Here is an 8,269-nt window from a genome sequence, read left to right on the forward strand (position 1 = left end):
CGCGCCTGATCTGCTCATCAGGAGACCAGTACTTAAGTGGGCTGAGGACAACACTCCAGTGCCAGAGTGTTTTGCCAGTTATGGTTAGCAAGCCTGAGCCAACCTGCCTGTCTGAATCCTGATTCCCTGATAACCTGAACCTAACCAGTTTCTTGTCCTCTCTGCTTCCCAGGAAGAACATGTCTGAAGTCTGAAACTCAGGAAGAGTTTCTCTGTCTGAAACCAATCTGTCTGATCCCTGAAGAACCCTGGAGAATCAAACCTGTCAGATATCTGCCTGACTGCACATAGAAGAAACTGAAAGAGGAGCTCAGATCAGAATCAGCAAAATCACTAGCCAAGCTCTGCCTCCGCCCAGCCCTCAACCTGCCAACAGCCTCTGGACCCTCCTGGTTCCCCCCTCTGCCGCTCTGCTCAAACCTCTGAACAGGTACAGACCTGCACTCATTCAACCAGCAAAATTACCTGGGCTTCTGCTAACCATCCTGTCCCCCTCTGCAGTAAAACCAGTCGTGACCAGTCCTGGACCAGATTATTCCCAGAATTAGTTCTTTATTTAAACCTGTTTTTTCAATAAACCTTTGAACTTTTTCCCCAGTCTCTGAGTGTGTTCTGCATTTGGGCTAGTATCCACAACCCAAACATGACAGATACGAGTTTTTGGAAACAATTGTACAGCGGAAGTCCAACAATTGTGACTTCCTTATGTTTTTCAGTCTTATTTACATCTAGAGCAATATTTTAAATCATTGCACCTCTGTTTCATTCCATCTCAATATAAGTAAAGTTTTTATCTAAACACCTCACAGCTTTGCGAGAGATATTTAATGAACAAGTGCCAGTTGTTCATTAGCCACCCCTGTACAGGTCACAACATGAATGGGGGGTTTGTTACATTAATGATTTGTTTGGTAAGGAGGATAATTTCTGGTTTGTTGTTTTATTTTTATGTGTCAGGGAGTGAAAATGGATTTTTCACTTGATAAAAATTTAAGAGCACCATCATGGGAAATCACTGAAAATATAGAAATGCAGACCAATTTTTACGGTGTCAAAATGACTTACAGTGCTCACAAAGCAGAGTTGAAAGAGGTCCTGTGTGAAAAACTGGTGCAGAAACATGAGCTGGTGTCGCAAGTGACTGCAGTGCAACAGCCAGGAGATGTTGCATCTGAAGCAGATGAGGAAGAAGCACAGGTTGTTTTTGCCTCAGGTCTCCCAAAGTCAGACGATAGAGGATCTTTGCCTCACATTCGGCATAAAGGAGGTGGAGTGCAACAGCATGGAGCTGGAGATCTGAAACAAGATGTTTCAAGATGTTTTTTTCAACTCACATGCAGAATCACATGGAGAACCAGTGAATTTTTTACATTTTATTTACAGAAGCAACAAGAATCACGAAGCTGAGAACTGCAGGAAGTCAGCTGAACTTCTGGTTGGCCTGAGAAAAGAAAGAAGCCTGATCAGGAAGGATTTTGTTGATTACAATTGATGAATGACTTATTTGCATATTTGAAATATGATGGGGAGGCATCATGGATCTGTAGGGGTTTGATTCAGTGGGCTTCGCAGACTGTACCTCAGAAGTCAAGGAGAAGGTAAGTGAGATCCGAGAGCGTATAGGTACTTGAAAGAGACTTTGTACTGGAGAGCAGGCAGACAGGTGATGAAGACTGAGAACTGCCGCACATAAGGAAGACCTTTTTTATGAAGATCCGAGACAAACTGAGTTTCACTGGTTGTCTGGAACAATAAAAGAGTCCACGTTAAAAAATCTATTGAACAGAACTTCTCCTTTTTACAGTTTGAAGCAACATGGCTCATTACAAAGTTTTGTTTTTGGCTCGGCTGCCTCACATTCAACAAGAGATGAACTCTTTAGCAGAGTTTCCTACCTGAATGAATGGATCAAACCCGCCTGCTCTGCAAGATCAATTGGATTTATTGATAACTTTAATACTTTACAGGGAATGAGACACCTCTTCAAGAGAGACTGCTTTCCCTGTATAGATCAGGGGCAAAACTTGTGGCTTTCAACATTTTATACTTCCTGAACAGAGTACATGATGTGACTGAACACTTTAAAGAATCTCCCTAATAATAAACATCGCTCTGCAGAGGCCTTTGAAAGGGAAGATGTGAAAATTAGTTCTTGTATTAGGAACTAAAACAGAATGAACAAATTATAAAGACAGGCAAATGCAGGTCACATTCATCATTGCTGCGGAGTAGAGAAACCACTCCTCAGACTGTCTCCTTAAACAGTCCCAACAGAAACATCTGCACTCCAACTGGGCCCCCACAAGCCCTTCACAGTATCATCTCCATTATCCAGCCAAAAACTACAGGTTGAGCTGGAAACACACAACCTCCCCCACCCAAACCTGCTCATCACCTCCTCTTCTCAGTCAAAAACTACATGAAAGCTGTAAATCTCCCCCGTGGTCGCCACTGTCTCCTCCATATGCAACGAAAGATGGCAGTGTTGGCAATCAGTGATATACTTTGGGTTCCAGTGGTAAATTTATCAAAACTAATTCTCTCCAAGAAAAGGTGGGGCCCCAAAGGGAAGATGGATGTAAAATCTTAGTTTTAATACATGGAAGAAATAACAGAGCTAAAACAATATACAATACTAAACCAGCCAACTTGAAAATGATACGATGTGGAGCTCAACCAACTAGAGAGACAATGTCAACCAAAGTATTTAAACTAGCTTCTACTGTATCAATCTTTTCAGGAAAATTCATCTTTCAGGAAAATCTTTTTTAATCAATGATTTAATTACTTAGTAAATTCTGGATTTACACTTTCTAGCACATACATGACTAGATGAAAATAATGAGATGCCATTTTATAGGAAACCAGACCTACTCTGTTTAATGGTTCATTAAAGTGGTTCACATTGAAGAAATGTGATCCTGGGTGACTTCTTTTGTATATCCAGCTGTCCAAGTACAGCACCCTGTTTGAGGATTGTTTCTGAATGTTAACAGGGCTCCAAAATGCAAAACAAAGTTCTTTAATGATTTTGATGAACTTTTATCCATATTTGTTGAACAAATTACTTATTACTTATTGTGGGGGACTTGAGTGTACATGTTGATGACCCTCAAGACAGAGGTACAAAAGAAATGTGTGATATACTTAAAAGTTTTGATTTAACTCAACATATTAAAAAGCCAAAACACATATTGGCTTTTCACTTTAAACCAATCTGACTGCATTATCTGGTTGGATTGTCAGTAAAGTACCTTGAGGTAACGTGCTGGGAATTGCTGCTATATAAATAAACTGTATTGAATTGAATATTTTTGATCTGGTCATCAATAAAGGTCTACATATATCTTTCCCACTGATCCATTATCAAAACAGATGTTATAAGAACGCATTTTATTATTGAGTACACACATACAGTACACTTGAAAACTTCACCCGGGCTTATCCTTCTGCTTCCACTTTATCCTGTAACTCAGTAAATGAGGTGGTTGATAGTTTTTATTCAATAGCTGGAGACATCAATGATTCCATTGCTCCAGTTAAAGGCAAAGTTGTCTCTGAGAAGACTAAATCCCCATGGAGAAATGCTCTAGCAGTGAGAAATGAAAAGAAGAGTACCCAAAAGCTGAACAAAGAAGGTGAAAGAATGGACTCACTATGACATTTATAAAAAGAAACTTCACAATCAAAATTTAAAACTAAAAGATGAAAGAGAATCTTTCTTCTCTTAGATTATCAACAAAAACATCAACAATGCTCATGCATATTTTGCAACAGTCAACATGTTAACAAAACCTCCATGGTCAATGAACTCCAATCTAAATAGGCCTAGAATGACTTTGCAATGTTGCTTACTGAGAAAATACAAGGTATTAAAAGTCAGGACATCAACGAGCAACTCCAGTACGAATTATATCAACAAACTCTGTTAAAATGCCCTAATTTTACTAATAAACTGAAAAAAGTTTAGAGGAAATTGTTAAACAGTTTGGCTCCCCTTCATGATGTCTTGATGTTTTTATTAAGAAGGTTTTCCTGTTTTAGTGTCTAATTTGATTCAAGTCATAAACAAATCTCTTATAGTGTGTTTTTTCCCCAGGCATCAAAAACAGCAATTATCCAACCATTGTAAAAAAAGAGGACCTGTCCAGGGTGGACCCTGCCACTTGCCCACTGACAGCTGGAGATAGGCACCAGCACACCTCGCAACCCCAATTGAGACAAGCGTGTCAGATAATGGATGGATGTTAAAAAAGAGAAGCTTCGAAAAATTACTCCTGTCGAACAACATGCCAAACTCAAACTTCCCATGTTTAGTAAAATTATTGAAAAAGTTGTGTTTCAACAGTTAAAATGCCTTCTTAAAAATGACTAGCTGCTTTGATGTCTTTCAGTAGTATTTGATACTGTTAAACACTTGATTTTATTAGAGTGTCTGGAAAACTGGGTCGGCCCTTCTAGTTCTGTACCAGACTGGTTTCAAACTTACCTTAAGGACAGGGATTTCTCTGTCATTAGGGAACTTTAAGATCAGAGACCAGAAAAAAATAAAAAGAATAAACACGTGGGGTTCCTCAAGGCTCCATTCTGGAGCCCCTCCTATTCAATATCTACATTCTCCCTTTAGCTCAGATCATAGCAAACAACACCAGTTACAGTTACAGTAAAAGTGTGTACAGACGACACACAACTTTACTTCACAATGTGACCGGGTCACTATGCTTAGAAGAGATAAATCTGTGGATGCACCATAACTTTCTCCAACTAAATAAAAACAAAACAGGTAATAATCTTCAGACAGAGTTAGCTCATAGCTTCAGCTAAAACAGCTAGAAACCACTGATTATGGCCAAAATCTTGGTGTCGTGATGGACTCAACAACATGGATATAAAGGCAGTTCCTAAGTCAGGCTTTTATGACCTGAAGAACATTTCCAGTATTGAAGGACTAATTTGCAAGCATGATCTTGAAAAACTCATTCATGCATTTATCTTTATTAGAACTGATTACGGCAACAGCGTCTTCATAGGTTTGCCTAAAAAGTTAGACAGCTACAGATGATCCAAAATGTTGTTGTGTGTGTTCTCACTAGAAATAAAAAAGTAGAAAACCTCAACCCAGCTCTGTAGTCCTTACACAGTCAGAACGAAACAGAGCTGTTGAATTATCCCCCTTTTGACTTCAAATCTGAATTACAGAGATATCTTCCCTTTAATGGTTAATGAATGATGAATAGCGGAAATTGCAATAATAAATAATTAACATTTACTTGTTAATATAACTCTGTCTCTGTCCATTGCTGTTTTAATGTCCACTTTCCAAGGTAAATAAGTAAATAATTATTAATTAATAGATCCAACTGTTTGTTATAATCATTAAAGGTTAACAGCTCTTAATCACAACCACTTAAGACACTATTTCTTATTGTTTGCAATTGATTAGAAAAATACAATTTTTATAATAATTTAGGATTAAAATGGTAAACTATATTCATAATCAAGAGAGGGATTACTATAGAGTCGACGACACAATGCAAGCGAATGTCGACTGTCACCACATGCTCATCCAGGAGGAGCTTATCCTATAAAGTCATTGACTCGACGCAGTCAGCTTGTTTTCTTTGGAAACTGACTGTATGATCCGATTGAACTTTCTCGGTAAAGGGCCTAGAGATTACATGTGTTACGAATTGGTACTATATAAATAAATTACATTGAAAACTGTGATTATGTAATTTGGTAGGAAAAAAAAGATAATAACATTTATAATTACAAATAGTAAGAATGGAAAAAAATGTATTCTCAAATAAAAGTAAAATCTGATTCTTAAGTGTTTGACATTGATATAATTTTATGGTATAACCTTTACATCTAACACCATCTTGTTTCATATAGCTAAAAAAACTTGTATACTGTATAAATATTTATATTCGATTGTTGCAGAGCTTAATCTGGGCAAACACTGATGATCCCATGATTGTTCTAAACTACCCAACTCCTGCTGCAGCAGCACAGGCCAAGTGTTTAGTTTAAAATATGACTCCGCCATCGTCTGTTAGCTCTTCATACAGCAGAAACTATGTAGATTTTTTTTTTTTTAAATGTTGGGCTTAAAAGTTTCATGTCACACATTGGTAATATTACTTTTTTGCCAGTATTGAGAAATAACGAAAACTTCTTCTTTTGTATTCTCTCTAAAGCCAAGAATAGGCTTGACTTATTTTACAAATAGCTTCCACATGTTTGGCAGCTGTTAAATAAATAGAGATGAGTGCATTTCTAAAAAGACGTTATTGTTTGTCCTTAAGAGAAGTTCAAAAAGCGGGTGACCTTGTAGCCAGCCTGTGCATCAATTTACAGTGTATAGACAGCTGCAAACTGCCGCTCTGATAATGTATATTTTTAAGACTGCAGTGTATTTCAGTAATGAAATTACTTAGAATAACATGCATGAAGAGCAACTACATGCCTAAATAAAAACAAGCAATCTGACCTTTACAAAAGATGAAAGCTTTTATGACCAAGCATAGAGGAAGTACGGTGGGGTTACATTTTTTAAGTTGTTCTTAGTCGTTCTACGCCCTTATTGTACCTAAGGGTGTTGCCTGCAATATACAGTAGAGGTAGACAGATAGGCTACAGGTTTTTCTAAGGCCAATACTGTTACCCATTATTTTGACTCTAGTCTAAACAAGCCCAGATATGTGCTGCTGATTTTGTTGGCCAGAATTTTAGAACTGATTATGCTTATTCCTTCCTCAATTTAAATGATTAAATTAAAATATTGTTACACTAGTCTCTGGTTAAACAAAAAAAGATACATTAACTTACAAAAAATTAACATTGACTTGAATGAGCTTCACATGATTAATGCATGAATGCATGAATGAATCAGTAAAAGCAGAAAGGTATCTCTTGATGTCAATACAAGAAAAAAAAATGCTAATACTGGACAAAAATATCTTCGACTTGTGTATCTGTCTATCTCTAAAATGAAGCATGTATACTCCTTGTTTCTTTGGGTCATTCTTGATTCAGATAGAGAAATGCTGGGTGATTTATAAAACTTTGAAGGAACTTCTACTTGTTTGTTTTTTTAGTATCATCTGTTGCTGGAGTAGCAGGTCCAGCTCATCATCAAAAGAGAAGTTACATGGTTTTTGGAAACTGAGGCTGCATTTTCAATGCCACCAAAATACAAAATGGGAACACCTGCAGCTTTTATATGACTCAGACTCAAATAATGACAGAATCTGCCTTCTTTATTAGCCTGTTGAGATTTTTTAAGCCATTTGCTCTGATATTTTTACTCCAGCAGATTATGGCAGAAGAGATCACACTCATATATTGGTTTTGAACACACATCCGAGTGGCTGTGTGAAAGAACAACAATTTAAACTGTGAGTCATGCACAGTTCATGGTGAAACAAATAGCTGTGCAAATATGTGAAAAAAAAATCCCCAGAACTTCTGTTCAAAGTATAACAATATTTAACAGAAATTATCCAATTATCTAGAGTCAGTTTATGTTAAAACTCTTGACTATACTAATGAAACTCAACTAACCTGAGCTACTATATACACAAATAGGCAGAGAAGAATATAGCTGAAGATTGAGAGAAATGTTGTGAAATTTCTGTTTTCCCAGCAAATTAGCTCTGAAGTTAGCATCCAGGTCTGTTACGCCTATGATCAGCCTCCAGATTCTGTCCTTTGCATGCGGTCTTCCAAAACAGTGCCTCTTTGATGTGGCTAGCCAGAGATCAGCCTTGAAAGAGACATAGTTTCTTTCAGTTAATAGCTTTTTCCTCAAGTACAGTGGGTGACAGGGTCACATTTTATTAAAGTGTCTGAGAGAGGGTTTGCAGCAGTTGGAGATTGGTGAAGCAGAGCCACCTGAATCTTCCCCAATTAATGATTGACGTTAATATCTGCATGGACATTGGTCCCTGATGTCCAAAATGAAAATCATGGTTTATGGCTCAAAAGGAAGGCAGGATATAGTGCTGAAAACAGTTGCTGCTGAGCAGCTCAACCCCAGCCCTTGGATGCAGCATTTCCAGCTTTGCCTCTGAGCAAGCTGTCTTCAATCAGTAAAAGTCAAACTATTTATATGTACACATGGTGAAAGGAAATAGAGAAACTTGCGGAAAGAAGCTTTAACTTGTGTTCAGGTGCCTGTTTTCTTCACATACCAGGTTTTCTCTTCTTTGTATATGAAGTCAGTAAGTCCAAAATTCAAGTCTCTTGAATTTATTTCATGTGACTC

The sequence above is a fragment of the Cyprinodon variegatus genome, unplaced genomic scaffold, assembly GCF_000732505.1.
Source record: "Cyprinodon variegatus isolate N-32 unplaced genomic scaffold, C_variegatus-1.0 Scaffold1071, whole genome shotgun sequence".
Classification (NCBI taxonomy): domain Eukaryota; kingdom Metazoa; phylum Chordata; class Actinopteri; order Cyprinodontiformes; family Cyprinodontidae; genus Cyprinodon; species Cyprinodon variegatus.